Below are 23,949 nucleotides of genomic sequence, written 5' to 3' on the forward strand. Positions count from 1 at the left end.
GAGAAAAAATAACTTAGTACAAATGCATGAGGCCTTGGGAAGAAATGAAAGTACTTTTTTATTCTAATTAATTTTTTATAGAGTTATCAGACGCATTTTCCCCTGTATACGTACAACGATATTTCTAGAAATTTTATTTCTTTGACAGAATTAAACATAGAATAAAATGAAAATAATATAATAGTAAATATCTATAAAAATTAAGATGAGAAAATTTCAAGATATTGATTTTAAAATATAAACGAAAGTAATATTAATTGACAAAGTATTTTATCTTCAAAAATGAATATTCTTTAGTTTATGATAAGGTTTAGTATATTATATAACAGACCTTAGAGCTTTACCACTTTTCTATGATAATTGCAAATATTTCCCTTTTTTGTGTGTATGCGTGCATGCATTTTGGAATAGGTGGCAAAGATTTCACAACACGAACAGAAAAAGCACTTTTTTTATTCAGCATATTATACACATTCTGCAGAAAATATTCATTTAAAAAAGTGAATTACAAGTCTGAAAATATTAAGAAAAAATAGGTTAGTTTGACTCTCTTATTTTGTACCTTAAACACATAACATATTTAATTTCTGCTACATACATAAACTATTTTTTAATGTTTTCAATTTCCGTTGCTTAGTTAAATTATTGCTTAAAAGATTATCATTTAACTTTTTGAAGCAATTATTTAGAAAAATATTTGTTGATAATTGTATGATATTTTTCAAAATAATCTGAGCGTTATGAAGTTTTGCACAGTCATTCAGTTCCAAAAAGAATTTTTCATGAAGTAAATTTAAAGTAATTTTACACTGTATCTTGTGGATTAGCCGAAAATAAAAATTTTTGCTCATATTCGTCTGAAATTAGTTTCTTCACAACAATAAAATTATATATAACAGCATGTAAAATATCAGGACGACTTTCGTGGAGACACGACTTTCGTGACGTCAGAGCGTTCAAGCAACCTAGAGCCTTGGCTTTGTGTGTAGGAGGTACTGACATAGCTCGTACCTTCTTACGATAGCAAAAAACACATTCCTTGCGCGCTGGGCTGAAATTACGATGAATGTGCTGAATAAAGAAAAAATTGTCACTCACTTAGAGGCTCAGAGCAAATCGATGCAAGAAACGAAAACTGAAGATACATTAAAAACAAACTGGAAATTCTCAAAGAAAGTGGCAAAAATTACACCCGCAGAGACGATTGAACTCCCACAGCGGAATGAATTTTCCCTGCTAAGTGATGTGCCAACAGAGAACGAACCAAATGATGAATTAGATGTAGTGAAAGGAAACCTCCTGGAGTTGTAATCAGCGACATTGATTGGTGCCAGATAAACAAAGAATTACTGGTGATTTGTACAGATCAAGTTGAAGCATAGGTGATGAAAACTTTCTTTTTTATATGCGCGAAAAATCAGACCGACCGATCACCACTGGCACAAATTCTGCAGAAAAGAAACATCCCTTTTCATTCATGTAAAAGTGAAAAAACAGTAAATGCTATTTTTAAAAAGATTCCGGACACGATTTTTCTCTCCACAAGAGCCGAGTGGTTAAGACCACTGAATACTGATAGTTCGATCTGGTTTGGGTCTGGTTCAGTATCGAACGGGTTGGCTGAATTTTGTTGTTGTTGTTTTCCCCATATCCAACGTGAATACACGCCCTTTTCCTTAGAATGCCCTCCATGAAGGCATCCTTATGTTCAACAAAATAACCCTTAGGCCTTTGCCGTATTCAAACAACCTAACCTAACCCAAGACGATTTCCGAAGAAGCAATCAAAAGTGATCCTGTAACCAGACACTTCTGTAGCATACAGGTAAAACAATTTTTGAAGAAAAATAAGCATACCATTGGGAAGCTTCTGATATATGTGCTTGGAGGAAGGAAAAGCCATCTATGTGATAAACAACATTATAGATTTTATCTAAGTCTACAGGAATTCAGTCCAAAGAAAAATGGTGTAGTCGAATGCCAGATCATTTCTTGCGTTAAGGTTTTATATTTCAGTTCTTTACTAATCGGGCTAAAATTTGTAATTGATTTGATTTGGTTAAATTTTAACACATCTGCCATAATTTAAGATTTTTTAATCTACTCTACTCTTTGATATAATGTAGCTAGATTCGTAAGTGTTAAGTTTATTTATTTAATATTGGAAATACACACAAGAATCTGCTTACATATCCTACAACAGGTTCGATTTAACTTACATACGAAGAGTGCTAACTTATATACCATAATACACTAGTGAGAATTCTCCACGGGTCATTGCTTAGTTTAATGTTGTTTGTGAATATACAGAATACAATAAACAAAAATCAGAGTTGTTAAATTACTTTCATTAATGTTAATACTGTGCACAACGAATCAGTATTTTGTTCGCACATTGAGTTCGTTTTCTGCAATTCAGATGTATCTGTTGGAACTTTTCATAGGATAGAGGGCGCTGTTGCGCCAAAGGAATTCTGTTTTTTTTTTAACATTATGTAACTGTGGTTCGCCATTGCGATGTTTTGGTGCTGTGATATATTTTGGTGCTTTCATTAAATATAAATGAAAGATATCGTCATGAAATTTTTGTATCCAAATCAAGATCAAATTTACCACTGATGCAAATTCGTCGAAACAAAATTAGCGTTCGAACAAGAATCGTCAAGTTATTACTAGCCTTTCGAACTACGCATTAGTATCGTTAATCGCTTCGTAACATGTGGTGCTGTCGCCGGGAATTATCGTAATGGTGGGGTGAGTAAATAGTTTTGTTGAAAATTTGGTTGAATAGAATATTTTGTAATTGTTGAAGTAGTAGGGTTGTTTGATGTTGTTGATCTTGTTTGGTAAAAATTTACAACTTTAGGTTTCGCATTTACTGAATATTTGCATTGGTATTTGCAAGTAAGAAAATGTTGTGCTTTCTTAGAATTAGAATTTGTTGTTCATGCTTGAAGTGTGATTTGTTGTTGAAAATTACAGTTTGTTTTCTTAGAATTCTAGAATTAGAATTTATTGTTAAAGTATTTGAGGGGTAAAATTTGTTGCTAGAAACTGTGAAAATGGCTAAATTGTTAAAGCTTCGAACTAAGCGTGACACACATCGTGAACAAACTTTAAAGTTAGTAGAAAAAATAAACATATATTTGAATGAATCAGATATTGATATAGATGTATGTAATTCATATTTAGAACAGTTGAATAGTAAAATTGAAATTATTAACATACTAAATAGTGACATTGATGAATTGTTGAACGAAGAACAAGAAATTAAGGATGAAATTAACACAGTAGATGAATATAACGAAAAAATAATACCAGTTAAAGTAAAGTTGCAAAACAAAATTAAATCAATTGGAAAAGTTCCATATCAGTCAGGTGAACAAACAGTAAATCCAGAAAATGTTCACGTAGAAAATAAAACTTTAGGAAACAGAACTAAACTTCCTAAACTTTCGCTTCCTCGATTCTATGGTGAGCTTTCAGAATATTTAGATTTTTGGAATCAGTTTGAGAATTCTGTGCATAATAATTCTAATTTAACTGAAGTTGACAAATTTTGCTATTTAAAGTCGTTATTAGGTGGTAAAGCCCTAGCTAGCATCAAAGGATTCTCAATCACTCCAGAGAATTATAAACAGGCTGTTAAATTAATTTCGGAAACATTTGGCCAAAGAGACATTTTAATAAATGCTCACTTGTCAAATTTATTAAATCTGGCACCTGTAAAAAATGCTTCTAACATTCAGGCCCTTCGTAACCTTTATTTTGAAGCCCAAACTCAAATTAGATGTTTAGAGGGATTAAATGTCAAATCGGAAACATACACAACAATACTGACTAACATAATACTAAAAAATCTGCCAGGAGAATTGACTCTTGAATTTTCGAAGCAAAATATAAATAATTGTCATGATTTACAGGAATTGATGAAGTTTTTACACAATGCTATTAGTGCAAGAGAAAAGGCATTCCGTATTAATTCTAATAATGTATCTTCATATAATAATTTTCCTTCTAACCAACACAAACAAAACAATTTTCGAAATCAGAAACGAAACTTTCATCCGAGTCGCAATAATCAACACGCGTCAGTAACAGAATTTATGGCGAAAACTTCCGAAGTTTGTTTATTCTGTGGTCAAGGTCACTGTAAGACTGAATGTGAGAACATGACTGTACAGCAAAAAAGGGATAAATTAATTAAGGAAAGGAGATGTCTGTTATGTTGTAACACAAACTGTTTTGTGAGAAAATGTAATGCTAAACAGTGTTCATTCTGCTTTGGTAGACACGCCAAAGCTATTTGTTTTAAATTTGAAAATTCTAGCAAGTGTAAATCTAATTTAAAACCGGAAGAAGAAAAACCAAAGGAATTGGAAATTCAGCCTACTATTTCGAATTCAGTTGTAAATGATAGGAATGTGATTTTATTGCAGTGTGTTAGGACAGAAATTGTTGGTCGTAAATCGTCAGGTACAGTTATTGCAATGTTTGATAACGGTAGTGAGAAGAGTTTTATTAAAAGAAATGTATCTATGAAGTTGGGATTAAAATGTCTAGGGTCAGAAACATTAAAGATTTATTCATTTGGAGCAAAGGATCCTAGGTTGCAAACATGTCGCAGAGTTGAAGTGAGATTGCGAAATATTTTAGATGGAAATGAAGTCGTAATACAGGCGTTGGAAACAGATGAAATTTCGAGGGCGGCGATTAATTTGCCGAATGAGCGTACAAGAACTGAAATGGAAGCCAAGGGATTAACTTTAACGTGGGGTTATAATCAAGCGTCAGATGATAAAGAAATTTCCTTGTTAATAGGTATAGATTTTTATTGGAAGTTGACAAAAGTTTTGAAAGGTTAAATACGTCTTTGGTAGCTGTAAACACAGAACTTGGATGGTCCTTGCAGGGAAATTGTGGTGATATGAGTAAAGCGGCTGCTGTGAACTTAGTTTTAGGTGATCAAAGCACTGTATCAGCTGAACTCAGGCGTTTCTGGGAACTGGAAAGTTTAGGTATTGAAAACAAGGAAGCGGAGTGTTTGACTTTAGTGGAACAGGAGATACTTGATGAATTTAATAATTCTGTTGGGTTCGTAGATGGAAGATATTGTGTAAAGTTGCCGTGGAAACCAGGTATGCAGGAGAAATTAGCAAATAATAGAGAAGTGGCTCGGAAACGTTTCGATAGTCTGGTTAGGAGATTTAGAAATGATACAGCTTTTTTTGAGGATTACAAAAAGGTCATTGATGATTATCGTAAGGAAGTTATCATTGAGAATTCGTCGTCAGATACTGAAGTGTCATATTCTGAGCAGTCATTCTACTTACCCCACCACGCTGTCATTCGCGAAGACAAATCTACTAGTCGACTTCGAATCGTGTTTGATGGTTCTTCTCATAAAGGAGGACAACTTTCAATTAATGACTGTTTATTTAAAGGACTGAACTTGTATCCAAATCTATTTGAAATGATTTTAAAGTTTCGACAAAATACAATCGCCTTCACAGCGGATATAAAGCAAGCGTATCTACAAATTTTGATCGATCCTAGTGATAGAAAATTTACTAGATTCTTCTGGACTGATGATATCGGTTCTAATTCATATCAAAAAATGAACTTTAGTAGAGTTTTATTTGGACTAAAACCAAGTCCATATTTGTTAGCTGCAACTCTGAAATATCATTTTGATAAATGTAAAGAAGAATTTCCTGATACTTGCAAATTACTGTCAGAATGGTTTTATGTCGACGATTTGATTGGAGGCGAAGAAGACTTGCAAGCGGCTTTGAAAATTACGACTGAAAGTGTAGAAATTCTCAAAAGATGTGGCATGATATTACGAAAATGGAAAACCAATTCCATGGAACTGCGTAAGCTGTGGAAAGATGCTGAGTTCGACATCGATGGGGAAAAGAGCTCAAGTACGGGACTTGACTCACCATCCAAGGTGTTGGGTCTAGTTTGGGATCCAGATGCGGACAGTATATCTTTTAACGTGAAAGAATTATCAAAGTTTGTCAAGAACGGAACTGCTTCGAAAAGGTTTATTCTTCGAGTAGTGGGTCGTATTTATGATCCGATCGGATTTCTTGGGCCTTTCATCATAAAGCTGAAGTGCATTCTACAGGAACTGTGAAGTCATGACATAGACTGGGATGATAAACTTCCATCGTCACTGGATCACAAGTGGCAGTTGTGGTGCAGTGAAATCGAACACTTAGATTCCTCGATGTTATTTTTCAAATTTGAACTGTAAATTTATTTCATTTGAAATTCATTCTTTTTCAGATTCATCTCTTTTAGCCTATGGAACTGTATTGTATTTAAGAGCTATATCTGAATATGGGAGGATAAGTATCAGTTTTATTTGTTCTAAAAGTCGTGTAGCTCCTCTGAAAGGTCTTACATTACCAAGACTGGAATTAATGGGAGCTTTATTGTCCGCAAGATTAGTCCATCAAGTAAGTAAATGTCTTAAATTTAATACTTCTAGTTATTTTTGGACCGACTCGATGATTACATTATGTTGGATTAAGGGACAAGCTAGTAAATACAAAACTTTCGTAAAAAATAGAATAGAAGAAATTCAGTCTTTATCAGATACCAACAATTGGGCTCATTGCCCTGGTAAGGATAACCCTGCAGATATCTTGTCCAGAGGAATTTCTGCAGCAAATTTAGCTACAAACCATCTTTGGTGGCACGGTCCACCATGGCTAAGCCAATCACCTGAATACTGGCCTACTAAAAGAGAGAACTTAAAATCTACAGACGTAGACTTAGAGCTAAAAAAAAAAAGAATTTGAAAGTACAGTGCAAAATAACTGTTTGGTAGAAAATTCGAAATTTATTTTAGATTTAAGGAAATATAGTAGTTTGTTAAAGGTACTAAGAGTAACTGCACTAGTTAAACGGTTTGTTAATAAACTTCAAAAACGACAAACGATTGCAGGTCCCCTCACAGCAGAAGAACTTCAAAATGCTGAAATAGACTGGATAAAACATGAGCAAAACATAGAGTTCAACTTAGAATTGCAGAACCTTAAAAATGGTAAATCGATTCCTAAAAACTCTCCACTTTCGAATTTAGCCCCATTTCTCGACAGTTGTGGTGTATTGCGCATAAAAGGAAGGTTAGAACAAGGAGCGTTTACAAAGGATGAAACTCATCCTATACTTCTTCCTAAGCAGTCTAAATTTACAGAGTTAATTATTATTCGAGAACATAATACAATTTTTCATGGTGGAGTTACATTTACGCTAACCAAAATTAGGTCTAGATTTTGGATTCCACGAGGTAGACAAATTATAAAAAGAGTATTAGGTAACTGCCTAATTTGTCGAAAGTATAAGTTGAAACCAGCTAAACAAATAACTAGTCAACTACCTAAAAGTAGAATTACTGAAAACCCTCCTTTTACTGTAACTGGCATAGATTTCACTGGCCCAGTTTTAATAAAATCAGGAAAGGATACGCCTCAAAAGGCTTACATAACATTATTTAAATGCAGTGTTACTAGAGCTGTGCACTTAGAATTAATCACAAATATGTCAACAAAAAATTTTATTTTGTCATTAAGGAGATTTTTAGCTAGGAGAGGAAATTGTAAAGTTATCATTTCCGACAATGCTAAGAGCTTTAGAGCCACTAATGAAATTCTTAAAGAATTAGCAAAAATTATAATAGATTCAAAATTGAAAGATTTCAGGTCAATAAACGGCATAACTTGGCAATATATTGCGCCTCACGCGCCTTGGTGGGGTGGTTTTTATGAAAGGCTTATGAAAAGTATCAAAGATCCTTTGAGAAAGGTTCTCGGAAGGGCTCTTCTTAACTTTGAGGAAATGATGACTATTCTATCAGAAATTGAGTTAGTTTTAAATCATAGACCTCTTACTTATGTCCATAATGAAATAAAAGAGCCAGAAGCTCTTACACCTGCCCATTTCTTGTTTCCAGGGCAAGAAAATATTTCTTATCCTGTACATTTCGCCGACCTTTTCAGGAATGAACCATTGAACAGGCAGATTTTGACTAGGAGAAAACTGTATCAAACTAATCTTTTGAAACAAATTTGGAAAAAGTGGAAGGAGAATTATCTCCTCGAATTACGGTCTGCGCATACTTTTCTAAATCCATCTCCTGAAAGGAATCTTAAAAAGGGTGAGGTTGTATTGCTGGAGGGGTCGACGAAATCAAAGATTTATGGCCTATTGGAATTATAGAAGAAGTTTATAAAGGTAGGGATGGGTATGTGCGTTCATGTTTGATTCGTACTTCTCAAGGACTTTATCGAAGACCCGTCCAATTAATCTGTCCTTTTGAAGTTTAAAGTTATATATATATGTTTGTTTCATGTATTGTATTTAATTTGCAATGTAGTTTTCAGTATTAATTTGTGCATATTGATTTTAATTATATCTAAATATATTATTGATATGTAAATTTAATGTGCTCTTAAAAGAGCACAGGTGGGGTGTGTTGGAACTTTTCATAGGATAGAGGGCGCTGTTGCGCCAAAGGAATTCTGTTTTTTTTTTTTAACATTATGTAACTGTGGTTCGCCATTGCGATGTATGTGTATTCCTGTGATATATTTTGGTGCTTTCATTAAATATAAATGAAAGATATCGTCATGAAATTTTTGTATCCAAATCAAGATCAAATTTACCACTGATGCAAATTCGTCGAAACAAAATTAGCGTTCGAACAAGAATCGTCAAGTTATTACTAGCCTTTCGAACTACGCATTAGTATCGTTAATCGCTTCGTAACAGTATCCGATATATCGTCCATTAGAGGAAACTTTGCATGTAATGTGATATTGTTGATTATGTTGTAAATTATGGATTCTTTCCCTTAAATGTCAAGTCACCATCATCACACTTAAATTTAAGTTTCCGCTATTTTTAGTTTAGCAATCCATGAAACATTATGGTCGGTGGGATACATATCACAAGAAGCAGAAAGAGATAACGCTGATGAAATCATTTTCGTTAGGTCACTGTTAAGAATAACATTAGATATCGCTTCCTTACCTCAAAATACTCTTATAGCTTTGCCCTTTCAAAGCAATGTCAGGCTTGAGATCTTACTGCTGGAAAATAAAATGTGAAGACAATTTATATTTCGTATTTTATACATGACGCTTTGAATAATCAGGACGATCATTCAGTATTATGTAGCTTTCAGATGAAAAAAAAAAAAGCGTTTTTCGCAAATTAAGAAAACAAAATGGCTAATAAGAGCAGAGAAGTAAGTAAACAAAATAAAGTATTTAACAGACAAAAAGCACTTTTGTTTCTGAATAAGAGTGACCTACGTCTGGTTGATCTCGAAATCGATTATCTCTTGACTAATTTTCCGTTTCCTAATTGTATAAGCAAAAAAGTTCTAAATATTTTATATATATAAATTGTTAATTATATACATAATTAATATATATGAATTTAAATTATTATTTTTCTAGTCTTAATTATCTCCCAGGAAAAGGAATGTAAAACTTTGCAAACTGAAAATGCTATTGTATTAAAACTATTAAAAACTTTGTAGAGACATTAGGTTAATTGGAAGGCAGAAAGATGAAAAATTAACAACCGCCTTCGCCGGGAATCGAACCACGGACATCTGGAATACAGGCCCAGCGTGCTACCGTTACACCACGAAGGCACACTAGGGAAGTGGGAGAAATACCTTATATACTCCCCTTTTTAAAGGGCAACTAGGGTTTTAGGGAACCTATTCGCCAAATCCTGGGTGCGGAGAATCATCATCCACAACCCTTTTTAGTTCGGGCGCCACTTGTAGAGTCATTAGGTTAATTGGAAGCAGAAAAGATGAAAATATGCAACCGCCTTCGCCGGGAATCGAACCACGGACCTCTGGAATACCGGCTCGGCGTGCTACCGTTGCACCACGAAGGCAAGCTAGGAAGTGGGAGAAATACTTATATACTCCTCTTTTTAAAGGGCGACTAGGGTTTTTAGGGAAACTAATCACCAAATCCTGGGTGCGGAGAATCATCATCCACAACCCTTTTAGTTCGGGCGCCACTTTTAGAGACATTAGGTTTATTGGAAGCAGAAAAGATGAAAAATATGCAACCGCCTTCGCCGGGAATCGAACCACGGACCTCTGGAATACCGGTCCAGCGTGCTACCGTTACACCACGAAGGCACGCTAGGGAAGTGGGAGAAATACCTTATAACTTGTATTAGTCTTGAAGAAGATTGAAACTTGTAATGATATGCATTGGAATCGTACATTTTAAAACGTAAAATGAATAGTACATTCATAAAAATAAGGTAGAATGTTAAATACATAAAATAGCAAGTAAATTACTCTTGATTTCTCGGAAAATGTTTGTCCTATCAAGGGGAGTTAAACTTCCCCCAAACAATCTGGAATAATTTGGGTATGATCCCGTTTTATCTCCTTTGCATGCCTGATTGAATTATTTTAATCGCAAAAACTAATACACGAAATTTTTATTTAAATAAATACTTAGTAATTTTCAAACAGGGGAATCCTCCAAGACCAATAAAACGGAATTCTCCAAGGCGATCAAAAATAAAGGTACTTTTATATTGTTATTGAGTTATTATTGTTATTGAAACAAAACATTTTTATAAAAACTGATGGGGAAATTTAGAATGCAAATAAAACCAATGTAAGAATAAAAATATTGTAAAACGTAAACTATTGTATAATTCTAATGTCTTAACTACATGCACATGCAAAAATATAGGCCAGCCAAAGAATATATAATTTTAATATTAGCTTGTAGTTTAAATTACTTAGCTGCTATTGTGGAGTTTTTAAACGCATATAACAACATTTTACAAACAAAGGTTTTAAGAAACTAAGAGTTTTATAATAAATTTATACATTTAAATTCATTCATGAATATATTTGTTTCGTCGGAGCAAGTTATATTTCGCTGAATGAATTCAAGTATTAATTAAGTAAAAATTTTTAGCTTAAAAAATTATATTGTGTGGTTTATTTTCATTTATTTAATTAGTTCTATATTCTAAATTTTCTGGCTTAATTTTTTTGTTTTAGTTTATTTTTCTTATGCGAATGTAATGCAGAAAGTGGCTCTATTGAAAATTCTTTCGGTTGCTCCTTGACAAAGGCCAAACACGTTTCACCTGTTTTTTAATGATATCTGAATTTTGTTTTATTATATTAATTTTTTTTCTTTTAGCTTTGATTCAATTGTTTTAATTATATTTTGTGCGATTTCTACTTAGTTAGTTACCATTGCAAAAAGATATTAATTCCATTTAATTTGTCTCTCTCTTGATTAATTAATTAGTATCGCATCCTTTTGCCCAAAATGTTTTATTATTTATTTATTATTTTTTATAATAATCTGCAATATATATATATATATACTCGCTTAAAACTGGAGTAAGATAAATGAATTTTTAATGGTTAAACTTGCTTATATAAGCGAAGAAAGAGCATTAACGATTTGAACCTTGGATTGGATTTTTCAATTGAGTGTGATGGAGGTAATCACACTTACTGATGCAAATGCAATAGCCAGATCTAACTTCTGATTCCTACTTTTAAGAAGCCACTTTTAGTAGAGTTCGAGTGCATAGAAACATACCATACATAATAGCTAGATTAAGACCGAATCACTATAAGTTCATGTAAATTCATCAGGACAGATCAACTTGCAAAACTACCCCGAAGTCCAGCTCACACTAAGTTATTTAAGATATATCTTTGAGTACCCGACTTTCGTCGCATATATGTTAAAACTCGGAATAGTACTACTCACTAACACGCTGCAGGAAATCCTGTATGGACCTGAGGCACCGGAGCTAGCGACCGCAGTCGTCCAGACCTTTGAGGAGGTCTGAACCTGGAACCGTGTTTTAAATCATATCATATTGTCACTGTTAATCCATGGATACGAGATAGACAACAAAATTAATGTTGCTATCAGCGCACAAATGGATAAGTTTTGAACCGTTTTTTACTTTGTATTTATTCCATTATTACTTTACATATATATCTATCCAGAATACCCATATTACTATAAAAAAACTGCAAGTCAACCTAACTTGAGAACACTGGATATAATAGAGAGTGTATGCGTCCACCGTAGAATATAGTTCTACCATTTCGAGAAGTAATATTGTAAAAAATACCCTGTGAAATATGAATACTGTTGAAAAAAGGGAACGGAAGGAAAAAACTGTGTGAAACGCTAAATTAGGTTGCGTCCAGCATTTTGTTTAAAAATTTGCTAAATCGTGTCAATCATTGGATGACCAGCAGGAAGACATCCCATTCTTTTGGTATTATTGGCGAAACTGCGAATTCCAGCAAACCGGACCTCACGCCACTCTTGACGAGAAAAGCAATTAAATACGCTGGATTTGACGAAAAATCGCCAAATGTGCAGCGCATTGAAGGAATTGAATCTCCGTGGGCAATTTGCTACGTATGTATAACTGGAAGAACAGGGTGGAAAAGTGTGGAAAGGTCGTTCTAGACTTGTATGTATTCTCAGGTTAGCTTGTCGTGAAGTTATAGTACTAAAACTTAAAATTCGTTTTATAAGATACTCTACTGCAATTTGAAAAGCTTTACAATTGGGAGCTCATGTTTAGAATTAATATTTGATTAAAGAAAATGTGTAACCACCTTTTTTGAATGTCTTCTGTATATGACACGTCTATTCTCATTTTAAACATGACATTATTTTTCATCTTGGTTTCACTGTATTAAAATTCTGAGCGAAATGTTATTTTGCGTGGGAAATGCTTCGTAACTTCAGTTATTTTTTACTGTACAAAAAATCTTTCTTATCAACAGATGTATCTACCAATTCTACAAGCACGTCTTCTGGATCATGCAGCCATTACTTGTGAAGATTTTTCTTAAGTTCTACCAAGCTTCCAGAACGTGACATTTTTATTAAAACCACCTCAGTTTCCCTTTAAATAAACCTTTGGAAGATGTAATAATGCTCTTTCGCTTCGATTTATTCACTTGGAACTAAGTTTAATGTTGCCGTTATTGATTTTCGTTATTCGAAATCGTTCTCTAACCAGGTCAAATTTCTTAAAGGGCTTTCTCTTTCATCTTCAACACTGAGTTTGTCTGTGACAGAGATTACTATTTTATACAATATAGAATATATTTTTAAATTCAACATAACTTCTGTTTTACGTGGTTACATTCTAAAAGTTAGTCAAATTTCTTTCATGCATATAAATAAATGATCTCAGCTCCAAAGCCTATGAATAGGTGTACCGACTGTAAAAGTTTTTGAGATTTTATCTAGACCTAGTAACCATGATTAAGATGACTATCCTTTAATATGCACGCAAAGTATACAAGGACAAAAATGGCATAAATTCTTTAGATAGTGTATATAAGTAGGGGTAACTTGAATACTTACCTATAAAGTTTGTTGCTCAGTGGCTTTAGGACTAGTTACTAATTGAGGTAAATTGAAAACTAAAATCTGAAGTCCTTTATAATCAAGTAGCTTTTTTCTACCCTTTATTAGGGATCTTTTATGAATGAAGGAGCATAAAATATTGTCGCATTCTACGGGTTCGTGGTTTTGAAGTAAATGATGACAATATTTGATGAAGAACCAAAACACAATTTCTTTGCCAGCATTACATAGGAGAGTTCGAAAGAAATAGTTGCAGTCATCGAAAAACTACGATAAACTCGCTGAAATAATCAGCAACACAGCCTTCAGGCTGCAGAGGGTGAAGACAGCTTCACGGCAAAGCACTAAAGCACAGCTCCCGACACGACTCGGTCGCTCTCAAGATAATATCTGAACTCTTATACTATGCGTACAGGAAGAATATGTATAGCTTTAAACCTGCCTTCGAGAACATTCTCGGTGTGCAGGCAAGCCTCCAACATTATTCAAGCGCCAGGTTTGTTAATCGCAACCGCAGGATGACAACGCAAAAAAGAATGCAACAACCGGTTTCTCCCTCGCTTCTGCTGCTGGGGTTTGGAGGTATAGGACGGCCTTCTGGCCAGTTCCTCTCCTGTCGACGTGACGTGCCATTTTTTTTTCTTTTTCTTTGAATGCTACCTGATAATAGCATGCGAAATTTGGTGAGAGGAATTCAGCTTGAAGGTACAACGCAGGAAAAGATTTCTTCAGACTCGTAGAATATTGCTGCTGTTCATAATTTTTTTATCCAGCTACATTCTCTATTAAGATGCCTTCGCGTCGCAAATAATCCGTGCACACGTGTGTCCTCTTCTTTCGATAAAAAAAAATACGATCGTTTACCGAATAGGCTTATTGACAGCCCTAATTTCTGATGGTTCCAATTCCTTCAGAACTTTCATTTTGTACAGATGGAAAAAGATTGACTTAACGATGAGCTCAGCTTTAGGTAGAGTGCCCACGCCCTCCGTCACTTATCACTTATCCTTAATGTTTGTTAAGTCACGTGTAACATGTGTGATTTTGTATAAGTACCTGCGTTCGTCTGTCTGCCAAATATCTGCTTTATTAATCTTTAGAACTTATTCTGAAGTAGCGATGCTAAAATAAAATTAAAAACAATTGATTTTCTTGTGATATTAGAGCTATTAGCTTTTGGAGTAAGTTTACTTTAATCTTATATTTCACTTCATAGTTCACATATTTCTATTCTCACATTTTTATGTATCGATAGGTTATTCCGCACACAACGTATTCTCAGTAATCTTAATTGATGATTTAAGAATTTGAATAATCTTTTCCTTTAGCACCCAGTTTTCCAAATTCTATTACATTTAGTCCAAATATGCCTATTAAACTCGGAAAAACTGGTAAGAATTCATTCTAGAATGTTCTCGCTCCGTCTATAGTATATCGTTAATTTTGTCGCCAAATGCAGCCATGTGATCGATTTCGCGCGAAATCTGGCAACTCTGCCTTTGCTTGCCATTTTCTGGCAAAACTAACACCGCTTTGCGGGGAAGCTGTGCATTTCGTAACAATATTCAGCTTATTATCTTATAGTTCTAAGCATAAAACACCAATTATCTTTCACACTGATGACTTAACCACGACAAAGATCACTATTAATAAAATGAATTTCTCACTTTTTCTGCCAATTTGTTAAATGTGTTTTTAAGTTTAATTAATTTCCAAAGTTCATTCTGGTCTTGAAAATTTTTTTGTATATATAAAATACTGATTAGGTAAATCAATTAAAATGCTTTTCTGATGTTAGTAATAGCTTAAGATAATATTCCCACTCAATGTAAAAGAATATTATTACACTTTACTGGAATAAAGAACTGATATTTCAAAATTAGTAAAAACCTGCTGTTGCAATACTTTTTTAATTAGCATCAAACACACTGTTCCATGCCATTAAACGGATAGTCGTTTAACCTTTCTATTCTGTACAGGACTTTACACCATCAAATTAAGTTTGAAGTATTCAATGAATACAGTAAACATAAATTTCAAATTAACGATTTGTTTGTTACAGAACTTGGAGATACAATCTGAAATGTGACAAGCTTAAATTACTAACCCTACGGAATCTCGAAATATAACATAATAAATTCTAGAAAAATGAATTGTACATTAAATGCCTAGTAGCTTGCAATTATAAGTGACATTTAACAATAAAAAGAGCCATAAGACTCACCAAAACCAGCTTAGCTAATTAGGCGGATGGATTGCGAGATACTGTGCTTCTAACTGAGTTGTCAAACTGGTCTTAATTTACACTTGCCCTTGCTACGTAAAATGCACCTAATTTACATTTCTAGAGGATTTGACGGAAGAAACAGGAATATAAGACAGATTGAACATAGAAATAAAATGCTAATTAAAGTAAATCGTACAATGTAAGGCAACACAAGTGCAATTCAGCAAATTATGTGCTTGAATAATGCATTTTTTATAAAATAAATAAGATTAATAGAAGTAGTATTTCTCTTAAAGACAAATAAATATATATTTAATTTTAAGCCGAAACTTATACTACAAAATGCATTATTGAAATCGTTAATTCAAATTTAATGTTATGAGGTATTTTCCCTCTCTTTTCCTCATACCTTCCTGAGTGCCCACCAGCGGCCGAGCGGTAAAGTCGCTGAACACTGGTTTGGTTCGAGGTTCGAATCCTGCAAACGGGCTGGCTGCATGAGCGTTTTCATGTTTTTCCTCATGTGTAACATGTATACGAGTTAGTTTCCCTTAGAAAGTCCGTCACGAAGGCATCCCTCCCCTTAGGCAGATAGCCCTAGTGTTCTTTGCCATAATTAAATAAACCAAAACCATACCTTCCTGGTGTAATTGGAAGCATACTCGACAAGGGTATTACGGCAAGGGCATTACGTATTTTTCAAGTCTCCTGCTTCAGAAAAAAAAAAAAAAAAAAAAAAAAAAAACATAATGACTCTACAGTGGCTCCCGAACTAAAAGGTGGCGGATGATAATTCGTCAACTCCAGAATTTGGCGAATGAGTTTCCTAATTCCTAGTCGCCCTTTAAAACGGGAAGTACATTTAGTATTTTCTCCCCCTTTTTCGCATGCCTTCGTGGTGTAATTGGAAGCTTATTTGGCGCGTTTTCGAATGATCCGGCGTTTGAGTCTCGGCGAGGGCACTGCATATTTTTCCCGTCTCCTGCTTCAGAAAAACTCAATTCTTCTAAAAGTATAAGAACTAAATTTTGAATTTTCGCTTATTAATTCAGCAGCCATTTCCATAAACAATACAGCTTGGAAGACACAAAAGGAAGTTTTGATTCTCTGAATAGATGCAATTTTAAACTTGCTAGAAAAGATCTCAACAGTTTATTTTCATCTAGAATCAAAGAAAAGAGAAGGGGGAATAGTTTCAAAACAACGAAAAATACAAAGACAATAACCGAAAGACAGAACTTTTCTTTGCTCTGGTCAACGAGAGTCTTGTCTGACAATGCTAAAAGAAGGATTGTTTATTTTTATATCAGCTACGATAAGCTTTATTCTAAGACACTTCTTTTCAACTGGATGCCTTTCAAAAGCTGTGTGACATAAAAGCCGCTGTCTTTGTCCGTTTTTCCTTTCCTTAAAGGATAGCTTGCATTGATGTTCATCATTTCAAAATAATAGACTATTTATCGTCGTACTTTTGTTAGCTGTGCGTCGGAGCAAGATGAATGAAATTCAGAATTCTTTAATATTTCAAAAATTGAAATCACTTCTGTAAAATATTTTAGAGATAGAAGACGACTGACGTAAAGATATTTTTATATGCGTTTTTTCAACGTATTTCTCATTTTGTGAAATCTGATTTTAGCATTGAAGTTAATTAGGAGTCGAAAATGATTAGCCATTAATACTAGGCAGAACTAGGGCCTAGTATTCTGTCAGAATTTGATATTGAACCTACTTGAAACACATTTCGGCGTAACGAAGAGATTCTGTACAGAATACAAAATGCACATTTTCTGAGGAAAAGGTAAAGCAAATGCGTAAAAATGGGGCAAATATTGCAATGCATGTAGAGCTTAAAAAGACCTTCATACACGTACACGAAGGAAATTGCAGTGTTACAATGTAGGAGCACAATTTAAAACAATAATCTTGAACATGGCTGAACCTTTCCTAAAAAACTAAGATAGTACAAACGTTTAAATCTCATGGCTAAATTTAGTAGATGTCTGAAATATTATATGATTTCTCAATGAAAAAAACTTCGATTGTTGCAGAAACTCCATAGCTGGTAAGAAGTCAAATAATACAAACAATGCATGTTTATTAATCTTTACGAAATGGTTGAGTAAAATTTGTGCTCATACGAACAAAGATTACCTAGTACAATATAGTATTTAATTATTCGCTTGTAAAATTCTTATGACAAAAAATTCCCAATAAATGTACATTTTATTTGATCTTTAGTAAGTAGCCTTTATGATATTATGCATCACGGGTTGCAAAACTTCGTTTATGAAAATTTGAAGAAATAGTAAATTGCTCGTTTACAAAGTAATTTAAAAATTTCTATGTTGGGAGCAGAGAGTTTATTAATTTCAGTGTGAAATACTTTTTTTGGCGTACTTCTGTTATCATACAACTTGCTAAAAAGACATGCCATGCTTCCTGTAGGTGTGTCTTTTGAGAAACTTAACCCATTTAAAATCCAGCATCACATTCATATGTAGCATTTATTACGTTATTTTGAAGAGAACTTGAAAGATAGTCAAAAACGTTTCATGATGAAACGTTTGTAATTTAAGTTCAAGAATTATATTTCAAGCTAGTACTATGGTAACATCCAAGAACGATGTCGAAAAACGAATGATGTTTCAAAATATATATGTGCTAGGCCAAAAGTGATGTATATTTATTTAATCATTTCGACGTGTTCCGATATTCGAAATCCAAAGTTTGTATTGGGTTATAAGGTATTTTTCCCACCTTCTTGACATACCTTCGTGGTGTGGTGGTCCGCAAGCTGGACGCGTATTGAAGAGTTCGGTGGTTCGATTCCCGGCGAAGGCGTTGCTCATTTTTCATCTTGCCTGCTTCCAAAAAAATTCTAATGTCTCTACAGCTGCGCTCGAACTAAAAGGGTGGTGGAGGATGATACTCCACACCCATGATTTGGGGATTGGGTCCCCTAAAATCTCCAGTCGCCCTTTAAAAGGGGAAGTATATAGGGTATTTCTCCCGACTTCTTGGCATGCCTTCGTGATGTTATGGTCTGCACGCTGGGCGCGTATTCCAGAGGTCAGTGGCTCGATTCCCGTCGAAGGCGTTGCTCATTTTTCATCTTTACTGCTTCCAAAAAATCTTTATGTCTCTACAGGGTTAAAAGGACGTAATTAATTTTCAAGAAACAATAAAGGATTTTTAGATATACAAATTTCTAACAAAAATAACGTTCATTTATTCAATCTTCTAGTTGCTTTTTAATGTCCAATATTCCCAGTTCTTATTTCATGAAATGCTCACATTTCATTCCTCTAGAGTAGTTGAATCGACAGTCATTCTGCTGTTGTTAGCAGCATTAACTACTGAAGGCTGCAATTCTGCCAAGGACATTTTATCAAAACTTGCTCCAAATTAGCGACTGACGTTGAAGTTTTTCTAAGCCTCCATTCAAAACCATTTTATACTGACAACCACTTACTGATGATATTCTGCCATGGTTATTGAAATTCTTAAATATTTTATTTCTGCCTTTAATTTATGGGGAATTTATAGCATACCTTGTTAATATTTTTCGAGCCAAACTAAAAGATCGTTAAAATTTAGCATCAAAGAACACGAATCTTACGTTCGAAAAAATGAAATAAACAAATCTTCGATAGCTAATCATTGTTGGCAATTTAATCACAGTTTTCACTATGGATCAGCAAAAATTAACTAAAAAGCTCCTTTAGTTAGTAAATTGGATTTCCTTGAAGCCTCTCACAATCACAAATATTCATCTTGTTTAGTTAATGACTTTAATTCTAATCCATATCCTCGTAACGCTTTTAAAATACTACTAACTTACTTTTTCATGTTTCGTTACCAGCTCTGTGGATAGATGGAGTTCCATGTTCGTTTTGCTGTTTGGCTTTTGGTGTAAACATAGCTTCCTTTGTAAAATTTCTTTCCTCCTTATGAAGAGCAATTTGCACCTGTTGCCTTCAAATTAGACAGAATCTTGATTAAAATATTTAACCAAACAGTTGGTTGTTATTTGCCTTATTTTACTTTTTTATATCTTTAAAATTTCTCAAACTTTCGAATAGCCTTTCTTTTTTACAGAGACTAACCATGACCACCCTCAACATGGCTGTCTCAAATCTCAACCTGTCCAGCAATAATTTTTTGCTAGAATTTCAACGTGCGCTGTGAGACCAGATAACCAAACTGCAGATTGAAGAGAAAGAGTTCGCAAAATACCGTCAATTAAATATGTCATCTCGAAATTACTTGCATTACATAGTTTTAGTTAATTTACGTGTCTTTCGCTACTAGAACTTTAGTGACGTGTCTAGCGACTATTTGCTGGTCTTCTCGCAATTATAAAATATAAGCCCAAAGAAGAGTTAAATACCCTTTTATTCACTCAAAGAAATACTACATATGGCCCCTCTCGGGTTTACAGGAAAGCCTCCACTTTGGTTTTAACTTAAGATGGAAAATAATTAACTGAACTAATTATAATTAGCGAAACTTTAGCCGAAGCTGTAAAAATAACAAACGGTGTTGGCCTGCAATTAAACCTTACCTGAGATTACTAACAGGCTCGTAAAACTACGGCCGAGCTTAGTAAGATAGGCTTAAAGCGACGACATGACACGAAGACAGAACATGCTCTACGGAGAACTTCTGAGCTCTTCTCCGGAAGTGATTGAACTTCCCATTAAATACTCGTTCTACTTCCTTTATATAAAACGCGAGACTGAAATCTCACTTGGGTAGGCAGTTGTAGGTGGAAAATAGGAATTTAATGGAAGGAATTTCAAACTTAAAAAAATCCATTAGAAAATAAAATAATCCCTATAGTATAAATAGCATATGATGACAATTTATTACTTGGCATGGTTTAGAAATAAAGTAACTTATACTAAGACTTTAATGAAACAAATTTTCGGGACACAAAAGTATATAAAATAATTTTTTTTTTAAAATATGAGAGGTTTCAGATTTTAAATTACGTCCAAAGGAGTGTTTTTTTAATGTTTTGTGGTTATCTTTATTTATTAAATATCCCGTTCTTTGCACTTAAACCATAAAATTCAGTTCAACAGCAATGTCGCAAAATAATTTTAAAATGAGTTTATCTTTAGGATTTTCGATACACAGTTCCGCGCGCTGGAGATAAAAAGGTTTTTTTTTATCCCCGTAGAGTGCTGCCATTGCTCACTTTTAAATCGTTGAGTTTGCTACTCAAAAATTCGTTAAAGTTTTACAAAATAGTAAATAGATCATAAAACAAATTCCAAATTTCAAATTTGATCTTTCACGTGCCCTTATTCGTAGAAGGATTACGTCATTCAAAATTCGATGGCTCTATGTACCGTTGTTTTATCACAATGCGAGAAATATACATACATTTATGCAGATTTCTTATTATTTAATTTCTTCAAACATAATGCAGAATCAAACATTTGGTGGCAATAGTTTGAAAAGACATTTATAGTGATTCAACGTAAAATCGCGAAACGAAAAGAATAGTCCTTCAAGGACAAAGCCAAACTAAATCTAGTAAATGCAGTTAGTTTTTTCCTCTATCCACCTACTTTAAATGCATCTGCTTTGGATGTCGAACTCATAAATCTTTGAAATATACTAAAAAAGTTAAATTCGCTTTTAAAACTACCATTTATAATTTTAGAAAATAAAAGGCTACGACAAACATATAAATATTTCGATATATATATATTTAGCAAAAATATTCACTTAAAAGTAGGTTGAATGACAACTATGCCTCACAAAACTGTAGAAGCTAATGTAATTAGTTTATTATTCACTGGAAAATTTCAACCAACGTTTCTCTTTCATATTTTAGTTCATGATAGTGTTAAACTTAACCTAATTTTAGGTTATGCCAAGCTTAAGTTACACAAAGCTATGCAAGGCTAAATTATAAGCTAATGTAATTAGTTTATTATTCATTGGCAAATTTCGACCTAAGTTTCTTTTCTATATTTTAATTCATCGTAATCTCAAACATAATTTTTGATAGTGCCAAACTTAAGTTACATGAACCTGTATAATGTTCATTATTCATTGGCAAATTTCAACCTATGTTTCTCTTCGATAGTTTAATTCATGGTAATGTTAAGCTAATGTTCGGTTATGTCAAACAAAGTTACACGAACCTATAGAAGAATAAATTAATAAATATAATTAGTTTATTATTCATTGGCAAATTTCATCCTATGTTTCTCTTCGATATTTTAATTCACGGTAATGTCAAACTTAAGCTAATCTTCGGTAATGCCCAACTTAATCTAAATTTTGATAATTACAATAAAATTTTCCATTTTCGATTTTTTTTTCCATTTACGGCACTTAGAAGCTCTTTTTTACGAAATACTTGATCAAACACCACCTCTCAAAAATTACTTTAAAGCTATGTTGTTGTTGCTTATACTTCCCGGGAGCGGACTGGTCCGAAGTCTCCAAGCCCTATCTCCCTTCCCCCAAACTACACGAAACATCGGCTCGCCACATGTTTGAAGTGCCGCCATTTCGCACCGACATTATACATTAACAAATATTCATGCCTCTTCCGGGATCCGAATCCAAACCCTTCGGCACAACCGTCAGCGACGCTAAACACTAAGCCAGTTGGGCGGCTTTCATCTGTAATAAAGAACGTATATATAAAGAAGGAAAGGCTCCATAGACGTAATGTAAACCAGTTTGTCTTCTACGCCGCTAGAAAGAAGAGGGAAAATTCGTCAAGCGAATTGGCGACGGAACTTGTTTTCGAGAATTTCCCCCTTTGTGATGTACCGGACCTGGCAGACATTTTCCTCCTCCGCGACGTGTACAGGAAATTGAGGAACACGGAGTAAGATGAATATAAGAGAATTATGTGAAGTTTCACTTTTACTGGCTGTTGAAACTCGTATTATCCATATCGAATTTAGCGCTTTTTGGCGACAGATATTTCACGCATGCGCAGCTGTTTCCGTTTTTCCGTTTTCGTTCGAAGGGCATCACTTCTGCTGCTGCGAAGTTTTCCTTCTTAACATATACATATTCTTCGATTGTAATGCCAGTTATCGCTTAAAGCTTAAACTGAATGCAAAAGCATCAATATACAAACAACAGAAATTTATTTTACCTCACAACTTGTGAATTTTAATTAAAATAATACAAAATTAAATAAGACTCTACAAAATTTTCACAGGACTAGTTAACTTTTAGCAAGAGTTAAATAAGTTAAATAAGACTCCTTAACTTTTAGCAAATGGTTGGACGTATTATTCAACTGGACACAATACCATTGTTTCTAATCAAGGCAACATGACACGTGGATCGGACAAATCAACTCTCTTAGCAACCTGGACTTATGTCCGGTAATCTATCTTTACTCACCATTTAAACACTCATAGTGTTTATTAATTCCGGAATCATATTTTTCCAAGAAAAATATCTATATTCACTGTGCATTTTTGAAACAATCTTTGTATAAGCATTAAACTCTTCTCGGATATATAAATATCAAAGTAATCCTTTGCTTAAGTAATGGCAAGTTATCGACTTAGCTTATAAAAGCAAAATCAGGATTTATAATTATTCGAAGCGGAGTGTTATGCGCAAGAAAAGTTCAAAGTAGAGTTAAATAGTAGTGCAAATACAAAAACACTTCCGAAATGTCACAAACTTTGTACATTTATCATTTTAATGACCTCTCCCTAAATTTTCTTTTGGGCGATTTCAAACCGTTAAAATGGAAATGATATAAAACTTTTCATTTTTCTTATCCGCTTCGAAGATTTAATAACTAAATTCATGTAAACAAAACGGCGGTTCAAAACGAAATTTCTCTCATGCTTGGACAACTACAGAAACTTCTTTGTTCCAAATTAAAGTTTATAACAGAGTAGAAATTCATCAACTTAAAAGTGACAATTGAACTTTGCTTTCATTTCAAATAACATAAAATAAACTATAATCAACCGAAACCGTATTTATCCGAAGTTGGTCTAAAAGTCTTTATTTTAGACTCTTATGAAAATGAAGTAATATGACATGCCAATGTGAATAGCATTGTTATAAAAGTCCGTAACAAAATGTGCTTATAAAAGCTCAATTTGATATCAAAAACATAATTTTTAAATTTAATTTGTTTAGCTTTGATTCGTTTTTTATAACTTACTTTATGTCTTTATTCTTAACAAAAATTTTTTAAATTAAATAGATTTCGCTCTTAAACAAAAGTAAAATCAAATTTAATAAATATGTAAAGCGGATTATATATAATATATAT

The 23,949-nt window shown here is 33.6% G+C and overlaps 1 protein-coding gene and 1 non-coding gene across 3 annotated transcripts in view; one reads left to right on the top strand and one right to left on the bottom strand.

Annotated features, from left to right (window-relative positions):
- LOC118187546 (QRFP-like peptide receptor) overlaps nucleotides 1-23,949 on the top strand; it is a 696,437-nt gene that overhangs the window by 212,290 nt on the left and 460,198 nt on the right. The gene's annotated exons all lie outside the window — the stretch shown is intronic.
- Nucleotides 10,111-10,182, bottom strand: TRNAT-GGU (transfer RNA threonine (anticodon GGU)). Its single transcript has one exon. It is a non-coding gene; the product is annotated as a tRNA-Thr (tRNA).

This window comes from Stegodyphus dumicola, chromosome 2, assembly GCF_044657685.1.
Source record: "Stegodyphus dumicola isolate Sdum_Otavi_A_Nest chromosome 2, ASM4465768v1".
In the NCBI taxonomy this organism is placed as follows: Eukaryota; Metazoa; Arthropoda; class Arachnida; order Araneae; family Eresidae; genus Stegodyphus; species Stegodyphus dumicola.